Genomic DNA, 20,910 nt, shown 5'->3' with positions numbered 1-20,910 from the left:
TGCACCTACTGATTCGTACGGAATGAAAGCAGCCACGCTATCTTCAATAAACCATTCCATTGCTTACACCTACTGCGTCTGTTGTTGTTAGCCGCAGTGGGGACGAAGATGGGATTTCATGTGAGCGTGGTCAGTGACTGACAGGATCGAGTGATGGCATCTCGCCCACCGGTTTTCGACGAGACGGTGAGCAGCTGGAGCACGTACAGGATATGGCTGGAAGCTTATTTTGAGGGCAATGGAATTACCGACACGGCCAAACGCCGCGCTCTGCTGGTGTCTTCATTGAGCGATAATGTCGTGCGCCTGTTGCAAGGACGCCTTCCAACCGTGTCGGTTAACAGCCAGACTTACGATGAAGTCGTTGAACACCTCGAGGAACATTAAATCCTCAAGTTAATGAAATAGCGGCGAGTTTCTCGTTCTTCATGCGCAAACGAAGGGACGGAGAGAGCGTTCGGGAATACATAGCCGACTTTCGGAGACTGGCGGAAAGTTGCAACTTCGGCAACTCGCTGCACCGTATGCTGCGAGACCGCATAGTATGCGGAATCAGGGACGACGATGCACGACGCTGCCTATTAACGCGGAAGAAGCTAACTTTTGAGGAAGCTGAAGAATTTGCCATAGCTTCAGAGAAGGCCCTAGGCGACGTTCGTGACATGCGAGAAGCAGACCCAGTGACTACGGGAACCAGCATCAATGTTGTACAGTCGCAGCGAGGACGACGACCCTGGACGAAGTGGAACACGGCGAAGAACAACCATTCATGTGAGCGTTGCGGCGGCCCCCACGCAACACACGTATGCCGTCATCGAAACACCAAGTGCCACCATTGCGGCAGGAAAGGTCATCTGGCGAAGGTTTGCAGGAGTGGCCGCCCTCGAGAACGTGGTTCCTTTGCCGTCGAGGAAATGGAAGGTGAGAGCGAAGAAGAAATGTTGCTTGCTCTTGTCGCTCACAGCTCCGCCAACAGAGCTACGTTGAAGCCTCTCAAGGAAGAGTTGACATGGCAAGGCCGGAAATTGCGAATGATTCTAGACACGGGTTCTCCGGTCAGCGTCATACCAAAGAACATATTTAAGAAACATCGCAAATGGTGGCTGGCACTGGAAAAAACGTAGCTCCGCTCAACATGCTTCCTCGGGCCATTGCCAGTTGTCGGCAAGATAACCATGAGGGTTCAGTCTCGATCGACTGTTGTGACCAGCACGCTAATCGTGGTGGCATGTAACGGACCACTGCTGTGCGGCCGGAACACGATAGAGGCCTTCCATAAGGCGGCTGTGTCCTTCTGGGACACTAGAACCGCTTCAAGTGTAAATGTTCTTCGGGATAACAAGATGACTCCTCTGCTCGCTGAATTTTCGGATCTTTTTGAGAACAAGCTTGGCTGTTGCAAGGGCCCCCCTGTGCAATTATACCTCAAAGAAGGAGCCCGCCCACGTTTCTGTAAGGTACGTACAGTGCCTTATGCCATGCGCTCCAAAGTTTCGGCCGAGATCGACCGTTTTGTGGAAGACGGAGTGCTTTCGCCGATAAGCATTTCAGATTGGGCAATACCGGTGGTTCCGGTAGCAAAAAAGAACGGCGATATACGATTGTGCGGCGACTTCAAGTTAACAGTCAACCCGGCGTCTCGCTTGGAACAGTATCCCCTGCCCAAAGTTGAAGACATATTTGCGGCGCTTTCGGGAGGCGAAGTCTTCAGCACTCTGGACCTACGCAACGCGTACAATCAGCTGCCTCTAGACGACAAAGCTAGCAAGACAGTGGTACTGAACGCACACCGGGGCCTTTACTGCTACAATCGCCTAGCATTTGGAATTGCTTCAGCCCCCGCCTTGTTCCAGCGACGCATGGAATCAATTTTGCAAGGTTTGCCGAATGTTCAAGTGTACCTCGACGACATCGTTGCGGAGGAAAAGGAAAACGACACATCGGTACTGCGGCAGGTGTTTCAGCTGCTTCGTGAACAGAACCTGAAGTTGAACACAGCCAAGTGGCGGTTTAGGGATGCACAAGTGTCGTTTCTGGGGCATCGAATTCATGCCAAAGGTCTTCATCCTCTGCAAGATAACCTAGAGGCGCTACTGGCCTCGCCGAAGCCAACATCGGTAAGCCAGCTGAAATCGTTCTTGGGCTTGGTTAGTTATTACGCTAAATTCTTGCCCAACTTGTCAACGACGCTGGTTTCCTTATATCGCTTGCTGGCAAAGGAGGTGTTGTGGCAATGGGGGCCGTCCCAGGACAGAGCGTTTAGAGAAACAGAGAGTACCTTGGGCAAGGCTAAATGTCTGGTCCACTACGACCCGCGAAAACCCCTTCGACTGGAATGCGATGCCTCATCGGTCGGCTTGAGCGCAGTGCTGTCCCACCGCATCACCGGCGAAGACTATCCGATAGCTTTTCGCTCCAGAACCTTGACGCCGGTGGAGCGAAATTACTCGCAACTGGAAAAGGTAGCGCTCGCCCTAGTTTTAGGTATGACAAGGTTCAGAGACTATCTTTTCGGCAATAAATTTTGTCTGATAACGGAGCACAAGCCGTTGACAGGGCTGTTCCATCCCGAGAAACCGATTCCGCAGATGGCGGCGGCGGCCAGGATACAGCGTTGGGCACTCCTTTTATCAGCGATCAGTATGACATAGAATTCCGGAAAGGACCATTACACGCGAATACCGATGCTTTGAGGCGTTTGCCGCTGCCGGAGCAACGGCACCCTGGTGAAGATGATCCCGTCGAATATGTGCTACATGCGCAAGCTTTGACAGATTTTTCTCTTAGCGCAGAGGAGTTGGCAGACAGCACGAGCGAGGACATGCTCCTCCGACAGGTGAAGACGTGGATCCTTTGTGGTTGACCAAACCAGCTGGGGCCGGAGCAACAGTGCCTTCAGCCGTACTTCACCCACAGATACGAACTCACTGTGAGTAAAGGACTAATATACAGGGGTCATCGCGTAGTTTTGCCCGAGACCGTGCGGACACTTATCCTGAGAGAACTTCATGACACCCACCCAAGCATGACTGCAATGAAGCGCCTGGCCCGTGCGATGTTTTGGTACCCCGGATGGGACCACGACATAGACAAGCTGGTACAAAGCTGCCAGCAATGCATGCAATGTTGGCCAATGCCAGCGGCACAGGTCCCTTCAAGCTGGCCGAAAACCAACAAACGTTGGTCTCGCCTGCATATCAACTATGCAAAGCCACTGGAAGGTCACATGATCTTGGTGGTGGTAGATGCGGAAACGAAATGGATAGAGGCAGTACCTCTTAAAACAGCAAGTGCAGAAACTGCAGTCGAAGTACTGCGAGGGATCTTCGCGCGTTTTGCTCTGCCCCATACAGTCGTTTCCGACAATGGGCCACAATTCAGCAGTTCAGTGACTGAAAGATTTTTCTAAAGATAACCATGCGTGTCATGTTACCTCCGCTCCATAGTATCCGCAGTTAAACGGATTGGCGGCGCATGCAGTGCGCACCATTAAGGAAGGTATCAAGAAAAATAAGGATGGAAGTCTGCTCAGTCGTATTTCCAAGTTCTTGCTACGCTACAGGGCAACACCGACTTGAGATGGCAAGTCGCCCGCGGAGATGTTGTTGGGTTTTCAAACCAGGACCCGCCTAAGTGCACATTTTCCAGAGGAACAGGTGGCACGGGATCCCACGGTGAGCAGACCCGCGGCACCGTTGCCACAAGTTGTTTCACCGGGAGGGCCTGTTTGGTCGCGGCAGTACAATCAGGCTTGCCAGAGATGGTTACCCGGCACGGCGACGTCAACAAGAGGTAGGCGTATGGTCACGGTGGACACCACAGGAGGGGTGCAGCACCGTCAGGTAGACCAAGTGCGGTCACGACTCGCAGCGGATGAAGTAAAGCAAGAATTCTATGCAACTCGACCTGGAGACAACTAAGTCACAGAGAGTAATCAACCCTCTGCAGTGGAAGACGCTGAACCATCGTCAGACGGATCACTTTGTACATCTCATGCTTCCAGTGAAACAACCTCAAGTGTACCGGCGGGCTTAGGACTTCCTAGGCGGTCTACGCACACAAGGAGACCACCCGACAGGCTAGGCTTCTAACGGGGAGGAAGTGCCATATCGCGTCATTGCAAGCCCGCCTATCGCATCACATGGTGCGCATGTACCTACTGATTCGTACGGAATAAAAGCAGCCACGCTATCTTCAATAAACCATTCCATTGCTTACACCTACTGCGTCTGTTGTTACTGGCGCTACAGCAGTTACCTGTTCTGTTACAAATTTGGCCCAGTCGCATATGGAACTTTATGCTACTCACCTGAGCCATACCGAGTTTCCATGGACAATGTGCACCGACGTTACAGTTTCCCGTGATAAGCTGGTGAACGTTGCACGGTGCGTCTACGGTGAAGAGCGGCCCTGTTCGGGTGAGCAGTTGTCATATTGAACTCTTACTACTGGAACTTGTCTACCTGAAGTCGAACGCTGGCGAGGGATTTCAAGATTGCCATGAGTGATCCCCAGCATGACGCAGACGTCGTGCGTTCTTGTGAGCTTCACGGTTCCACCGCAGCAAATCCCGTCTTCATGAAAAAGAAAGTAGTCTCTCGTAACTGCGGTTTAGAGGACCAGAGTGGAAGTGCACTGATGCACGATATAATGAAGTTTCAAGAAACGAATAGCCAGTATCAGCAGCAACTATTTGATTTTCTATTGCAAGCAAGCTTTCGGCAAAGGAAGACACCCATGCAGCTTGTCAGGCTGGAGGTCTATGACTGGTCGCACACAGGAAGTACCCATGAATGGCTTGATTTTTTTTACAAATACGCCTGCGACAGGAATTGATGGCGAGAGAATAAAGACAAAGTTACGAACATGCGTCTGTATTTGGGAGGTAGTGCAACGATTTAGCACGAGCTTCGAGCTTTTGAAAAATGTGAACGCCCATGGAATGAGTGAAAACAGAGCGTTTTATTTTCAGTGAGAACAAGCTTCAAAGCTGGGATAAAGCTTTCTTACAAGTACAACCCAGGGCCGGTTCTTGACTATTTCATTGAGAAATGGAGACTGCTGCATTTAGATGACTCTGCTCTATCCCAGGCTTCATTGGTCGCGCTCATTTGTTGGGATTTCCTGAAGACATGCGGCGTCGTGTTCAGCTTTGAAAGTCAAACAACACAGAAGAGTTACTTCATACCATAAAAGAGCTTTGTTATAATGTTGAGCAACCTGTGAGCTCTTATGATAATGTGAAATCCCAAGATGAACTGGCCTTACCGAAGAAACAACTCGAATATCAAGCGGAGAGCAGGAAGACAGCTACACACACCTCTGATTACAATTCACCGCGACCACAAAACAAAATATTTCTTGTAGAGCGCACCAACTTGGTATACGTTCCGGTGCATGTAAATGGAAAAGAAGTCAGTGCGTTGGTTGACAATGGAGCTTCCATCACCGTTGTGAACAACATACATATTCAGGACTTGAACCCAGTGAAAGATCTTCCAGTGAGTTTGTATGGATACGACGGCAAAAAGCAAGGGCACAATGAGTGGGCCGATGTAGTCATCTCGTGTCAGGCCAAGAATATTAAAACCAGAGCGCTCGTCCTCGATGGAGTAAAATATCAAATTTATTGGGATGGCCAAGTTACTACTCAAGATTATGGCCCGATATTCTGCATCGTTCTCCCAATTTAGTAAAATTCTTCGGAAGCCCGGTGCAGCGGATGACGTCACCAGAATGTACCCGGAGCTCCTCTGCGCATGAGGTTATGCTAAGGCTACATCCAAATTTAAAGTAGTGTTCGAGGTTTGAGATACAACAGTTGTGAAACGCAAGCCTTACAGCATTTCGCGAGATAAGAAGCTATGGCTCAAGGAAAAACTGCAGAAAATGATTTGCGCTGGTCTTATCGGACCGTCTACCTTTACATCACCCATCACTATAGCACGGAAAGAAGACGGAACATATAGACTTTGCACCAATTACCACCGTAAAATTAAACTGACCCGTTCCCTTTCGCGATTCCACACATCGACGAAATTGTCAACGAAACTGGTGGTTGCAGTGTCTTCTCTCGCTTGGATCTTTGTAAGGGCTTTTCGCAAGTGCCTTTAGTAGAGGAGACCAAAAAGTTTTGAGCATTTGTGGAACCTTTGGACACATATGAATATAACAGACTGCCTTTTGCTTGGAAAAATTGCCCAGCTTGGTTTCAAAAGATGATGAATAATGCTTTAAAGCCACATTTTGGACGCATTTGCAACGTCTACATTGATGACATAGCTTACTCGTGTTCAGAAAAAGAGCACTCTGGGCATTTGGCCACTATTCTGCAATCGCTTAATGATACAGATCTGAAGATAAACGACAGAAAAAGTGAATTCTTCAAGCCTCGGGTAGTTTTTCTTGGAAGGGTGTTTGATGATGTAACCAAGAGCGCCAAAGGAGAGTTGCTGCAATGGATCATGAAGCTTACGGAGCAACATGATCTGCATTCACTCAGAGTTTTTCTTAGACTTGCTGGCCACTTCGGAGTATTTCTCAAACATTTTGCTAAAATAGCAAAATGCTTGATGGAACTGAAGTTGATCGCCATTGATCATGCATCTTTCTCCCTGTTTAGTGAAAGCCTTCGGGAGCACGCTACAGCGGATGACGTCACCAGGATGTATCCGGAGCTCCTCTGTGTAGGAGGTTATTCTAAGGCTACTTTCAAGTGTAAAGTACCGTTCGAGCTTCGAGATACAACAGTTGTGAAACGCAAGCCTTACAACATGTCTCGAGATAAGAAGATATGGCTGAAGGAAGATTGAATTGAACAGCGTCCCTTTTTTCTGGACTAAAGAATGTGAGGCAGCCTACCAGGAACTCGTACATCGTATATCGCCTGACCCAGTGCTTACGTTACCTGACTTCAGAGCGCCCTTTGAGATGAATACTGACGCATCTAATTACGGTACTGGGGCAGTCTTATACCAAAGAGGCACACGATCTTCCCCGAATCAGCAGGTACGAGTGATAGCTTACGGTCCCTACACCTTCAGCCCTCGTGAAGTTATACTACGACCAAGACGCCTTGGTTGTTTTAACGGCAGTGCACTATTTTCGCTCATATATCAAATGGAATAAAGTTTAAATTTTATACAGATCATCAAGCCTTGACTTACCTTCTGGAAATGTCGGAACCAAGAAGGAAGCTTGCTCGTTTGATAAATGAACTACAACAATATGAATTGGAAATATTCCATCGTTCAGGCAGCCATCTGACAGACGCCGATGCATTGTCTCGATTGGCAACTGAGCTCCCAGAGGAGATGATTAATATGACCAAGTTGTGGGAAGGATGTGACGACCTATATTTTGAAAACGGGAAATTCATGGTACACGAGACTTGTTTCAAAAATACTCCACGAGTATCACGGCACTGCAGAGTACGGCGGCCACGATGGCTTCTGGCGTACAAACAAGGTTTCTCAAAAGTTTAGATGGAAACACATGAAAAGAGGCATTGAAAACTATGTAAGGTCATGCCGTATGTGCCAGATAAACAAAGCCAAGTACCGACCACGACCAGACGAGCTTGTGTGGCCTCAACACTCGGACAAACCTTTTGAAGTAATACATATGTGGACTTCACCTAGCTGAAAAAGGAATGTCCAGGTGTACGCAAAACTCAATCATTTCTTGTCGCAATAGATCAGTGTACCAGAATGGTGGCTGCACGGCCCGGCAAGGAAAACGCAAACAGCATATTCGGCATATTTTCCAATTTGAACGTTGTGATATCGGACAATGGGCCTGCATTCATTAGCAGGAAGATTCAAGAGTCGGCAGAGAACCGTGGCATCACACTACAGCGTTGTACGCCCTATCACCTACAGGGAAATGGTATGGGGAAGAGGGTGATATGTGGTTTGAAACAATTCATGTCGATGTATTCAAATTTTAACGGCCGCTGGAAATGTTGCCTAGAAGCGGCTGTGGCTCATCATAACAGGACCCGTACAGGCAGTCTTGGGTGTAGTCCGTATTTTGCTGCCAATGGCGAGGTTACAAAGCTAAGCGCAGGCAAAGTGCTTGGAATTGCAGACAGGCTAATGCTAACTGAACGTTGCCAAAAATCTGAGGAGCGATACAGATATAGAAAAGCAATGAAGTTTCCCTTTGACAAGCGGTGCCAAGGCGATACACCAGATGCTGGAATACAAGACCATGTGCTCGGTTGAAAAGGACTACCTGTCAGGGACGCAAACATTCTTGGACGTTTTGAAATAGTGACGTTATCGGTGCGACAAGGTGTACTCAAGACTGTGGGGTACATAAATAATGGACAGCCGGAGTTTGCGGCCATAATCAACGTTCTTCGTTATCACCCCAGGAGGAGCGACGCAGAAAAGTGGGGAAGTGTAACCTAGCCGAAGAATAGGCGAGAAACGTAATTCCGAAGACGAAGAAGTGGGGGGCGGACCAGTCTGTGGAGAAGATGAAACAATAGATCATTTTTTCATATTCTGCCGCCGTTTCACTTCTTTAAGAAAAAATCTAGAATCAAGATTTACACAGCTTGGTTTGAGCTTTTCAATTATAAATATCCTTTCTCTAGGAGCCTCCTCTCTTGGACAGTGCCACAGGGATATTTGCTCAACCATGGAGGATTTTATAATTGCTACAAAGAGATTGTCTTGAATTCTTAAACATTTTATTTTTGTTCATTTCCTCCAGTTAGCTTTACCATTTTCAGTTTTTTAATAAAAATAGCCTAATTTCATCCAAATCTTGGCCAATCCCCCACAGTGGGTGTGCGCCATCCCATAAGGAATACCATACCATACCATACCAGATTAACTGAAAAAACCGTGATGGCTGCCTTAGGTCTAGTTATCTGTTCTGTTAATATTACTCTATGTGTAGAAAGCACAAACGTAGGCCTTTCAACGTTAAATGAAGTAAGTAGTTGTACTGAATAAGTGCAGTAGAATGCTTGACTTTAATAATTATTTAGAAACTGAAACATTCCGGATATCATGCACTGTTTCAAGTACAAGGTATCACTGGGCGTTAGGCAGGCAGATCTCATAAGAATTGTTTAAAGGCGTCAGAAGCCATGAAAAGAGAATACAAAAGCTACACTTCACTGCATTAAAAAAATGTTAATTCTAATTGTGTATGCAAGCCAGTTTTGTCCCTACAAAACTCAGAGCTTGGGCGTTTCTCTATAATAAAATGATACATTGAAACAACTGTGGGCGTACATGACCCATTACATATTTGCTACCTTAGACCGGCACATTATTTGCACATTCACAATATGTGCAAACCTTATTACGCTCACATGCAGATCGTCCGGCAACCTTCAACCAGTGCCTCCATAGAGTGAGGAGGGAATCACTGCGGACATCTTAACGAAGATGTGCCAGTTTTCCGATCTGGTAAGGCTTGAAGTTCCGTCACCGTCGGATGAAGAGTCTCAAGCGGAAGCAGCGACACTGTACGGCGTCGCATGAGTGCGGAATCACGGGACATTTTGGAACGTTTTCAATCGCCGGTGCTTGAAGAGGTGCTATACTTTCCAGAGGCTTCCGAGGCACACCACAGCCAGCCACAGTCACAAGTATCGCTTGCTTCAGCAAGCAGTCTTCAACAGGCATCAGATGGTCATCATATGCATAGACCCATGTATCTGGGACCACGCTTGGTGCTACTGCCACTCGGCAGAGGCTTTCTTTCAGAATTCCTTATTTTGAACTTGCCAAGCGCTGTTGAGCAAGGAGTAATCACTACCCCTTGCCCGAATGCCTCTCAGGGGCACCGAACCCGAAAGGGACGATGGCACGGAAACGCACGTGCCAGAGTAGGACTTCTGCCCCTGCTACTGCCGCCCTCCGACTCCTTGGCAGGCAGCCCCCGCTCTCCCTCTTAGCCACGCGAGCATCCGAAGCCACCCGCACGTTGCCCATGACGCACCTCGAGGAGGTGGGGAGAGCTTTTGTCCAGAGGCCGCGACTCCACCCAGGCTGGATTACACGGACACGCCACAATCCGCATCGTCCAGGCACCTCTGGATCATGAATGGTTGTCAGACTCGTTCAGGGCCGACATACTAGAACCGCCTTCCGCGCTGTGGCCTCCAGTAAGCTGGATTACAGGGCTGCGCAACCAAGCCCCAGCCATAACAACGTGGTCATTAAACTCTCTCACAAGGACGCGGTCCCATACCGAGGCCTCCATGTCGTTGGATTACAGGAGCACACCACGCGCCCCCAGCCATTTCGATATGGTCCTGTATGTTCACCCTAAAGGTCCTTTTACCTGGGTCTTTGGGATGCCTTGCTTCTGAAGCGACATCATCAAGCGGGTGGGGGGAGAAAAAAGAAAGATGAGGGTCAAATAATATAACAGAAATTAGGCGATGCTTAAAGTGCAATCAAAAGATTCAAACTACAGGACGACCTAGAAGGTTTAGCTGTCCCTCTGCTCAAACATACTCTCGTGTGTTTGAGCATCTTGATATGAAAATCAAATTAATGCAAGCAGTGAAAAATTCAAAGAATAGTGTTTTCTAATGTATGCCTTTTGTATACTAAAGGCAAGAGACAATAAAATAAAGGAAATCATTGAGGATGTAGGCTTATGTCTCAGGCGCGAAGGAGAAAGACAGCTGAACCGAATCGACGCAGGAATAAACACGCAAGCCGTGGCTTCGCGTGCGAAGACCAGGCGCCTTCTTTATTTTCTTCTCTTGCGGGGCGCGCGCTATCTGTATTCTATAGTTGGCGCGCAAGGGTGGGCACCACAGGGCCCCCCACCTAGACTGGAACCCAAAACCGGACTGAGGGCCGGTTATGGCACTCTAGCCTGAGGTCAGGCGGCGAAGCGAAACTTTCCATCGCGGTGTCCACGTAAGCCAGCTTAAGGCGGTCTGAGCTGACTGTCTTTTCACAGCCGTTTTGTATCAGGGTGGCGGTTTTCGGGGTTTGGTGGAGGACGCGGAATGGTGCGTCGTAGGCCGGGGTTGGTGGTGGTCGGACAGCGACGCGGCGCACGAAAACGTGTGTTGAAGTGGCCAGGTCGGGGTTCCAAGAAGATTGTATTGTGGCGGGAAGGACGGGGCGGTGTTGGCCAAAGGTCTTTAACACAGTCCAGGAGGCATTGTAGAAATGCTTGTGGCTGGGCTGGTAGCTGTGTTGGTGTAAAGAAGTCTCCGGGGAGACGCAGAGAACTACCATACACACGCTGTTCTGCTGCTGAGCGCTGTAGGTTTGCATGGAGGACGGCCCGTAAACCCAAGAGCACAAGGGGGAAGGCATCAACCTAGGTGGCGTAATTGAGGCGGGTAGCCAGGGCTGCCTTCAGTTGTCGGTGAAAGCGTTCAACTAGGTCAATGGCACAGGGGTGATACGCAGTGGTACGGGAACGTCTGGCGCCGAGAACGCGATAAAGGTAAGAAAAAAGCGAGGACTCAAATTGGCGTCCACGGTCTTTTGTCACGGTGCTAGAGTAACCAAAGCGAGATACCCACGCAGAAATTAAAGCGCGGGAAACAGTCTAAGGGGTGAGCCTCCCACCAGCGTGTGAAACGGTCGACCATGGTGAGTCATCATCATCATCAGCCTGGCTGCGCCCACTGCAGGAGAAGTATGGGAGAGGCAAAGGCCTCTCCCATACTTCTCCAACTACACCGGTCATGTACTAATTGTGACCATGTTGTCAGTGCAATCTTCTTAATCTCATCCGCCCACCTAACTTTCTGCCGTCCCCTGCTACGCTTCCCTTCCCTTGGAACCCAGTCTGTAACCCTTAAAGACCATCGGTTATCTTCCCTCATTACATGTCCTACCCATGCCCCCCATTTCTATTTCTTGATTTCAACTAAGATGTCATTAACTCGCGTTTGTTCCCTCACCCACTCTGCTCTTTTCTCTTACCCCTTAATGTAACACCTATCATTCTTCTTTCCATAGCTCGTTGCGTCGTTCTCAATTTAAGTAGAACGCCTTTCGTACGCCTCCAAGTTTCTGCCCCGTACGTGCGCACTGGTAAGACACAGCTGTTATACACTTTTCTCTTGAGGGATAATGGCAACCTGCTGTTCGTGATCTGAGAATGCCTGCCAAACGCACCACAGCCCATTCTTATTCTTCTTATTATTTCAGTCTCATGATCCGGATCTGCGGTCACTACTTGTCCTAAGTAGATGTATTCCCTTACCACTTCCAGTTCCTCGCTACCTATCGTAAACTGCTGTTCTCTTCCCGAGGCTGTTAAACATAACAATAGTTTTCTGCAGATTATTTTTAGACCTACCCTTCTGTTTTGCCTCTCCAGGTCAGTGAGCATGCATTGCAATCGGTGCCCTGAGTTACTAAGCAACGCAATATCATCAGCGAATCGCAAGTTACTAAGGTATTCTCCATTATCTTTTATCCCCAATTCTTCCCAATCCAGGTCTCTGAATACCTCCTGTAAACACGCTGTGAATAGCATCGGAGAGATCGTATCCCCCTGCCTGACGCCTTTCTGCATTGGGATTTTGTTGCACTCTTTATGGAGGACTACGGTGGCTGTGGAGCCGCTACAGATATCTTTCAGTATATTTACATACGGCTCGTCTACACCCTGGTTCCTCAATGCCTCAATGACTGCTGATTCCGTGGCACGCGTTGGGGCTGCGGCCACTCCTCAGATAGTTAACGAGTCGCAAACACCAAGAAAATTAAAACTTTATCCTGTGCATTTACATACTCGTAAAAACGCGGTGCTGCCACAGTCGTGCAGCGCGAAAGAACAAAAGAGGCGCCGGTCGCGTAAACAATGCAATCCGAGAGGGAGGAAACGAGAGTGACGGCGCACGGGGAGAAGGAAGAAGAAGGGAGGGGAGAGGAGTCCAATGTTCGCAGACGAAGGCGGCGCCCGGGCGGGAAACTTGAAATGGACACGGGACAGCACACTCCCCGTCTGGTTATACATATAACCACTATATGATGTTTTCAGTCCTCACACGGAATAAGCAGGACTGTCTCGGTCACAGGACGGAGAAACGTCTTGATCACTCCCCGTGTTGCCGTCTTGATTTCCACCTTTCGCACCTTGCCGTCCGCACTCGCGATAACGTTCACAATGAGTCCCATGGGCCACTCGTTGCGGTGAACCTGGCTGTCTCTCAGGAGGACGAGGTCACCTGCCTTGAGACTCCGCGTTGGGGTCTGCCACTTGCGACGACTCTGCAGGGTGGTAAGGAACTCGCGTCGCCAGCGGCACCAAAAGACGTCGGCCAGCCACTGAACCTGCCGCCACTGTCGCCGATATATATCTTTGTCATTAAAGACTGGTGGCACTGTGTTGCCGCCGACCTTCTGGGTCAGAAGCGTTGCCGGAGTCAGCACTTCCCAGCACTCGGGGTCCGTTGAGACAGGAACGAGGGGTCGTGAATTTATGATCCCTGAGACTTCTGCCAAGAGGGTTACCAAGACTTCGTGAGTAAGGCGACGAGAGGTATTCTCAAGAAGCATGGAGTCCAAAATTCGCCGTGTGACTCCTATCATCCTTTCCCACACTCCTCCCATGTGAGAAGCATGAGGGGGATTGAACACCCAAGTGCATCCATGGTCTGACAGGAATGTTCCTAGCTTCTCGTGGTCTGGGCCAGTGGTGCTCACCTTTAGTTCGGTGCATGCTCCAACAAAATTTGTCCCGCAATCAGACCTCAGTTGCTTTGCCGGACCCCTTATGGAAGAATCTGCGGAGCGCATTAATAAAACTTGAGGTATCCATGCTCTCGATTACTTCAATATGAACAGCACGGATACTCATGCAAGTGAAGAGTACGGCCCACCGTTTACTGTTGGCCTCACCGCCTCTGGTGCGACGAGACGTGACTTGCCACGGGCCAAATACATCTAGTCCGACATAAGTGAAAGGTGGCTCGGTGCTTAGTCTTTCTGCGGGCAGGTCTGCCATCATCTGCTGTAGCTGCCTTCCTCTGAGCTTGCGACATGTAACACAAATGTGTATATATGAGGCGATGCTACGCTTAGCTCCGACGATCCAGAACCCAGCTGCCCTGACTGCTCCCTCAGTGAAGTGGCGTCCTTGATGTTTGACCTGTTCGTGATAATGCCGCACAACCAGGGTGGTGACATGGTGTCGCCCTGGCATGATGATGGGCTTCTGCTCTTGCTGGTCGAAATGGTTGGCCCTGCCCAGTCGGCCACCGATTCTCAAAAGACCGTCGGAATCAACCCATGGATCCAGTCTCCACAGAGGGCTTGACTTCGGTAGTCGCTTTCCTCGTTGCAAGCTTTTGAACTCCTCTGAAAAGGCTTCCTTCTGGACAGATAGAATAATGGCTGCCTTTGCTCGGGCTAGGTGTTCTGCAGAAGGTCGCACTTGGTGAGATGAGCTGTTACGCGGGCAGTTTGACACGTTTTCAGAAGTGCCCCGAATTTTGTCCACTAGCCGTACGAGCGTTCCAACTGCGCGAGTCAGCGTAATCCAACTTGAGAAGCGCTCGAACCGCTTGCTGCCGAGTTGTTTCACGTCCACACTGGTTGCGAGAACATTTGCCTGGGGCCGCACCTCCGTGTCGGAGTCCGCATCGACCAAGTCGAACTTGCCCTTCAATACCTGCGAGCAGTGTTCTTGACGATACAAAAAGTCCGGGCCTGTCAGCCAGGTCGATCCTGCCATCTGGGCCGCTGGCACAGACCTGGTTCCTAGATCCGCAGGGTTCATGTCAGAAGGAACGTAGTGCCATTGGTCTGGCCGTGTAGAGCTCCTTATGCGTTCCACCCTGTTACTGACATACACAAAAAACCTTCGCGTCTCATTATGTATGTAGCCTAGGACGACCTTGCTGTCAGTATAGAAGTTTACAGCATCAAGTTCCATATCTATTTCACGACTGATGAGTTCTGCTAGCTCCACTGCCAAGACTGCGCCGCACAGTTCAAGCCTTGGGATGGTGTGTTCCGGATGCGGTGCTAGCTTAGCCTTTCCTATGACGAACCCGACATGACACGCACCATCTGGATATGTCACTCTGAGGTACGCCACTGCAGCCACAGCTTTCGTTGATGCGTCGGAGAATATGTGCAGTTCCTTCCACTGTGCGGTAGTGAGTGAGGCAGGGGCATAGGTGCGAGGTATGTCCAGCTGCTCGAGTACTTGCAAGGAGTCTTTCCACACCTCCCAGGCGGCTCTCTTTTCGTCAGGAAGTGGGCAGTCCCAGTCGCATGTCAGAGCGACTAGCTCTCGGAGGAGGGACTTTCCTTGAACGATGACTGGAGCAACAAACCCAAGTGGGTCGTACAGGCTATTTACCACTGACAAGACACCGCGCCGAGTGAATGGCTTTTCTTGGAATGGAGTCGTAAATGTGAAGACATCCTTCTTCAGATTCCAAGAAACTCCCAGACTGCGTTGGATCGGCTGTGAGCCATTGCTCAAGTCAAGATCCTTCAAATCGTTGGCACGGTCTTCTTCTGGAAATGCTTCCAACACTGTAGGGCAGTTAGAGGCTATCTTATGGAGCTTAAGGTTCGATGCGGCCAACATCTGTTGCGTGCGGCGTATTAGGCTGATGGCGTCCTCGTCGTTGTAGAGAGACTTCAACCCATCGTCGACATAGAAATCCCTCTCAATGAACTGCCTGACGTCGCTGCCAAATTTTTCCTCTCCTTCTCGTGCTGTTCTCCGCAGCCCGTACGTTGCAACTGCTGGTGAAGGGCTGTTTCCAAACACATGTACCTTCATTCGGTACTCTACCACGTCACTGTAGATGTTGTTGTTGCGGAACCACAGAAATCTCAGATAATTTCGGTGGTCGTCTCGTACCAGGAAGCAGTAGAACATGTGCTTAATGTCCACAGTAATGGCCACTGGCTCTTTCCGGAATCGGATGAGCACCCCAAGCAGGCTGTTGATCATGTCTGGACCGGTAAGCAGCACACTGTTTAGAGACAGGCCCTTAAACTGTGCACTGGAGTCGAACACGACTCGTGTTTCCCCAGGCTTTCGTGGGTGGCAAACACCAAAGATGGGGAGGTACCAACACTCTTCTCCCTCTCGAACCGGTGGAGCTTCCTCGGCGTGGCCGTTCTTGAACATCTTCTCCATGAAGCTCGCGAATTGTTCCATCAGTTCCGGCTTTCTCTTCAAGGTCCGTTGGACAGCAGTGAGGCGTGACTCGGCCAAGCACTTGTTATTCGGAAGCCAAGGTCTTGGACAACGAAATGGAAGAGGTGCTACCCAACTGTTGGATTCGTCCCTTGAGAACTCGTCATCCATCAGCTTCAAGAACTTCCTGTCCTCGACGGAAAGGGAAGGTCTGTTGTCATCCTTCGTTGTGTGGAACAGCGTTTCAGCGACCCCATCGCCACAGCGGTCTTTCCTAGCAGCGTTCTGAGCTGGTTGGAAGCAGTTTGTCGACCCTTGCGTGTCAGCGAGCTTCTCCTTGGCAAGAAAATGATTCTGGCATGGCTCGAAAATGGAGGGACGTCCATTTTCAAGGACGTTTGTTTTGAGGTTGCTCACAGAGTCCGGTGGGCGACTTCGACTTATGCAGACATTCCCCACGATGACCCATCCCAGATCCAGTCTCTGAGCAAATGGAGCATCAGCCGGTCCGTTGCGCTGTTGTCGAACCTTGTGTACTCTGAGGATATCTCTCCCGAGGAGAAGTAGAATCTTGGCCTCTGGGTCCAAACGAGGAATGAATTTAGCTACAGCTCTGAGATGGGGGTGATGCGATGCCACTTCCGGTGTTGGAATCTCGTTCCTGTTGTTAGGCATCTCGTTGCACTCGATGAGCGTTGGCAAGGGTAGCTTCACGGAGCCATGAATGTCCTCAATGAGAAAGCCGGATGCTCTTCTTCCTATCGCCTCTGCAGTTCCAGCACATGTCCTTAGAGTGTAGGGGGAACTGTCACCATTGAGCCCGAAAATGTCGAAGAACTCTGTTCTTGCAAGGGACCTGTTGCTCTGGTCGTCTAAGATGGCATACATTTTTTCAGTGTTGTGAGGCTGAGTCGGGTGACTAACTTTCACCAAGCAGATCTTAGAGCAGGATTTGCCACCGCCGCTTTGACCGCAGACCTCCGTACACTTTGATGACACTTCAAGTGCGGAATCTTGGTCTCGACCTACATCTTCAGAGTCGTGATGAGCTGCAGGAGACTTATGGTTGACATTTCCGGCATGAAGTGCTGTGGCATGCCTCTCGCTACCACAATCGTCACATTTGAGAACTGTTTTACAGTCTCTTGCAAAGTGGTCTGTTGAAGCGCAGCACCTGAAGCATATTCCATAATTTTTCAGCAGAGATTTTCGTTCATCCAGCGGTTTTTCTCGGAAAGTACGACACTTCCGGAGGGGGTGAGGCTTCCTGTGCAGAGGACAATACTTGGTTGTATCATGCCACTTTGGTGCGTTTGAGGGCGGATGGTCGGTGCTTGCTTCCACGTCCGTCAGTTGCACTGAGATGGGCGTTCTTCTCGTGCCGTCATTCGCAGCCCATCTGTCTGCTCTTGGGAGCCTTGAAGGGGTGCCACTTGCAGTGTTGAGTTTGAAGCTAGGATCATTTCTCGTTTTCGCTTGGTCCCTGATAAAGCTGGCAAAGAACGAAAAAGGGGGAAAGGCGACCCGATGATCTCGTTTGTACTTCGATCCTTTCGCTATCCACATGTCTTGCAAGCGCTGCGGCAGTTTTTCTACGATGGGGTTTACCCCTCTTGCCGTGTCCAGATAGGAAAGCCCAGTCAGCTGAGGGTCACATTTTGCAGCCTCAACTTCAAGAAGCAGGTCTCCCAGCTCTCTCAGTTTCTCGGTGTCCTTGTCGGACAGTCTGGGGAAACTTGCGATTCTCCTGAAGATGGCCTCTTCTATAATTTCCGGACGACCATAGCATTCCTCAAGTCTTTCCCAAACTACATCTAACCCGGCTTCGGGGCAGTCGACGTGCACGGAACGCAGCCGCTTTGCATAGCTCGACGACTCGGCACCAAGCCATTTCACGAGAAGATCAAGTTCTTCGCTTGCCGTAACCTCGAGAGTCCGTGTCATTCCCTTGAATGTAGATTTCCACGCCCGGTAGTTCTCAGGGCAGTCGTCAAACTTCGTAAGTGAAGTACTCACAAGGTCGCGTCGAATCAGATACTTTGCCATGGCGGTCAGTTCTGGGGCGTTAGCTTCATCTCCCTGCTGACGAGCAACGTTCTGGGCGATTCCTTGGTTGTGAGCGCTAGGAGTGCATGGAGCGTGGTCTTCAGCTGCTTCATCAACGTTCTGAAAGACGTAATGCTCTCCGCCGTCATGCCGCTGCGATTGCTGGCGCGGGCCAATGCGCACGTGAGCCTGGTCAAGCACGTAGTCAAAGGTACGTTGAGCGCGGTCTTCGGATGCCTCCTCCACAGTCCGACAGATGTGATGCTCCCCGCCGTGCTGATCTACGGCAGCCTCCAGGATCTCTGCTTGTGCTTCCGCGGCGGCCGCTTCTCTATCCAACTGCAACACATGTAACTCGGTGTCTAGCTCGACTTTCTTGCGTTCGATCTCCGCGGCCGCATTTTTCTCTTGTTCTTCGAGTTTGGCCTTTTCCAGTTTCACCGCGGCTTCTTTCTTCATAAGAGAAGCCTGCACTCGCGCCGCGGCGGCCTCCGCTCTTGCTCTGGCGGCGAGCATGCTTGGCGTTGTCGAGGCGGTCGAACGCTCCGAACGGGCTGAGCGCGACGAATGCCGTGACTGCACAGAGCTTGCCATTTTCTCAGAGCATGCGAGACGAGATTGGTCCGGACTCACTTGAGCAGCGGGCGACTTGCGGTCTTGCGACGCCATGCCGTGTGTGGCTGCGAGGCGAAAACGGAGCTTCGCAGCGCGGAGCCAGCGAGCCGAGCCGCCTAAGCCTAGGCGCTTTGGAGACGCGCGTGGGATGCCGACTCGGCGTTCATCGCGTTTTTACTGTTCTGATTCCGTGGCACGCGTTGGGGCTGCGGCCACTCCTCAGATAGTTAACGAGTCGCAAACACCAAGAAAATTAAAACTTTATCCTGTGCATTTACATACTCGTAAAAACGCGGTGCTGCCACAGTCGTGCAGCGCGAAAGAACAAAAGAGGCGCCGGTCGCGTAAACAATGCAATCCGAGAGGGAGGAAACGAGAGTGACGGCGCACAGGGAGAAGGAAGAAGGAGGGAGGGGAGAGGAGTCCAATGTTCGCAGACGAAGGCGGCGCCCGGGCGGGAAACTTGAAATGGACACGGGACAGCACATCTTTTATCCCCAATTCTTCCCAATCCAGGTCTCTGAATACCTCCTGTAAACACGCTGTGAATAGCATCGGAGAGATCGTATCCCCCTGCCTGACGCCTTTCTGCATTGGGATTTTGTTGCACTCTTTATGGAGGACTACGGTGGCTGTGGAGCCGCTACAGATATCTTTCAGTATATTTACATACGGCTCGTCTACACCCTGGTTCCTCAATGCCTCAATGACTGCTGAGGTTTCGACTAAATCAAACGCTTTCTCGTAATCAATGAAAGCTATATATAAGGGTTAGTTATATTCCGCACATTTCTCTCTCACTTGACTGATACTGTGAATATGGTATATTGTTGAGTAGCCTTGATGGAATCCTGCCTGGTCCTTTGGTTGACAGAAGTCTAAGGTGTTCCTGATTCTATTTGTGATTACCTTAGTAAATACTTTGTAGACAACGGACACTAAGCTGATCAGCCTATAATTTGTCAAGTCTTTGGCGTCCCCTTTCTTATGGATTAGGATTATGTTAGCGTTCTTCCAAGATTCCGGTACGCTCGAAGCCATGAGGCATTCCGTATACAGGGTGGCCAGTTTTTCTTGAACAATCTGACCACCATCCTTTAACAAATCTGCTGTTACCTGATCCTCCCCAGCTGTCTTCCCTCCTTTGCATAGCTACCAAGGCTTTCTTTACTTCTTCCGGCGTTGCTTGTGGGATTTCAAATTCCTCTAGACTATTCTAGCTCTCTTCCATTATCGACGCGGGGGCCACTGGTACTATATAAATGTCTATAGAACTCCTCAGTAACTTGAACGATCTCATCCATATTAGTAATGATATTGCCGGCTTTGCCTCTTAACGCATACATCTGATTCTTGCCTATTCATAGTTTCTTCTTCACATGTTTTAGGCTTCCTCCGTCCCTGAGAGCACGTTCAATTCTATTCATATTTTACTACCTTAGGTCAGCTATCTTACGCTTGTTGATTTACTTGGAAAGTTCAGCCAGTTCTATTATTGCAGTAGGGTTAGAGGCTTTCATACATTGGCGTTTCTTCATCAGATCTTTCGTCTCCTGCGATAGCTCACTGGCATCTTGTATAACGAATTTACCACCGACATTTATTGCACATTCTTTAATCATTCCCATAAGATTTTTGTTCATATCTTCAACACTAACATCCTCTTCTAGGGTTAAGGCCGAATACCTGTTCTGTAGCTTGATCCGGAATTCTTCTAGTTTCCCTCTTGCCGCTAACTCATGGATCGGCTTCTTATGCAGCAGTTTCTTCCGTTCCCTCCTCAAGTCTAGGGTAATTCGAGTTTTTACCGTCGTATGGTTCTGCAGCGCACTTTGCCGAGCACGTCCACATCTTGTATGATGCCAGGGATAGCGCAGAGTATAAAGTTATTTCATTTCTAGTCTCGCCATTCGGGCTCCTCCACGTCCATCTTCGGCTAGCCTGCTTGCGGAAGAAGCTATTCATTATCCGCATATTATTCTGTTCTGGAAACTCTACTAATAACTCTCCCCTGTTATTCCTAGAGCCTATGCCATATTCCCCCACTGACTTGTTTCAAGCCTGCTTCTTGCCTACCCTGACATTGAAGTCGCCCATCAGTATATTCTATTAGCGGTAGTATAGTGCAGTTTAGCG

The 20,910-nt window shown here is 49.7% G+C and overlaps 1 pseudogene; it reads left to right on the top strand.

Moving 5' to 3' along the window:
* Positions 1 to 10,103, top strand: part of LOC142591576 (uncharacterized) — a 36,575-nt pseudogene extending 26,472 nt beyond the window's left edge.
* Positions 10,104 to 20,910: the final 10,807 nt, after the last annotated feature.

This window comes from Dermacentor variabilis, chromosome 8 (genome assembly GCF_050947875.1).
Source record: "Dermacentor variabilis isolate Ectoservices chromosome 8, ASM5094787v1, whole genome shotgun sequence".
In the NCBI taxonomy this organism is placed as follows: domain Eukaryota; kingdom Metazoa; phylum Arthropoda; class Arachnida; order Ixodida; family Ixodidae; genus Dermacentor; species Dermacentor variabilis.
This window is presented reverse-complemented; position numbering and strand designations above follow the sequence as displayed.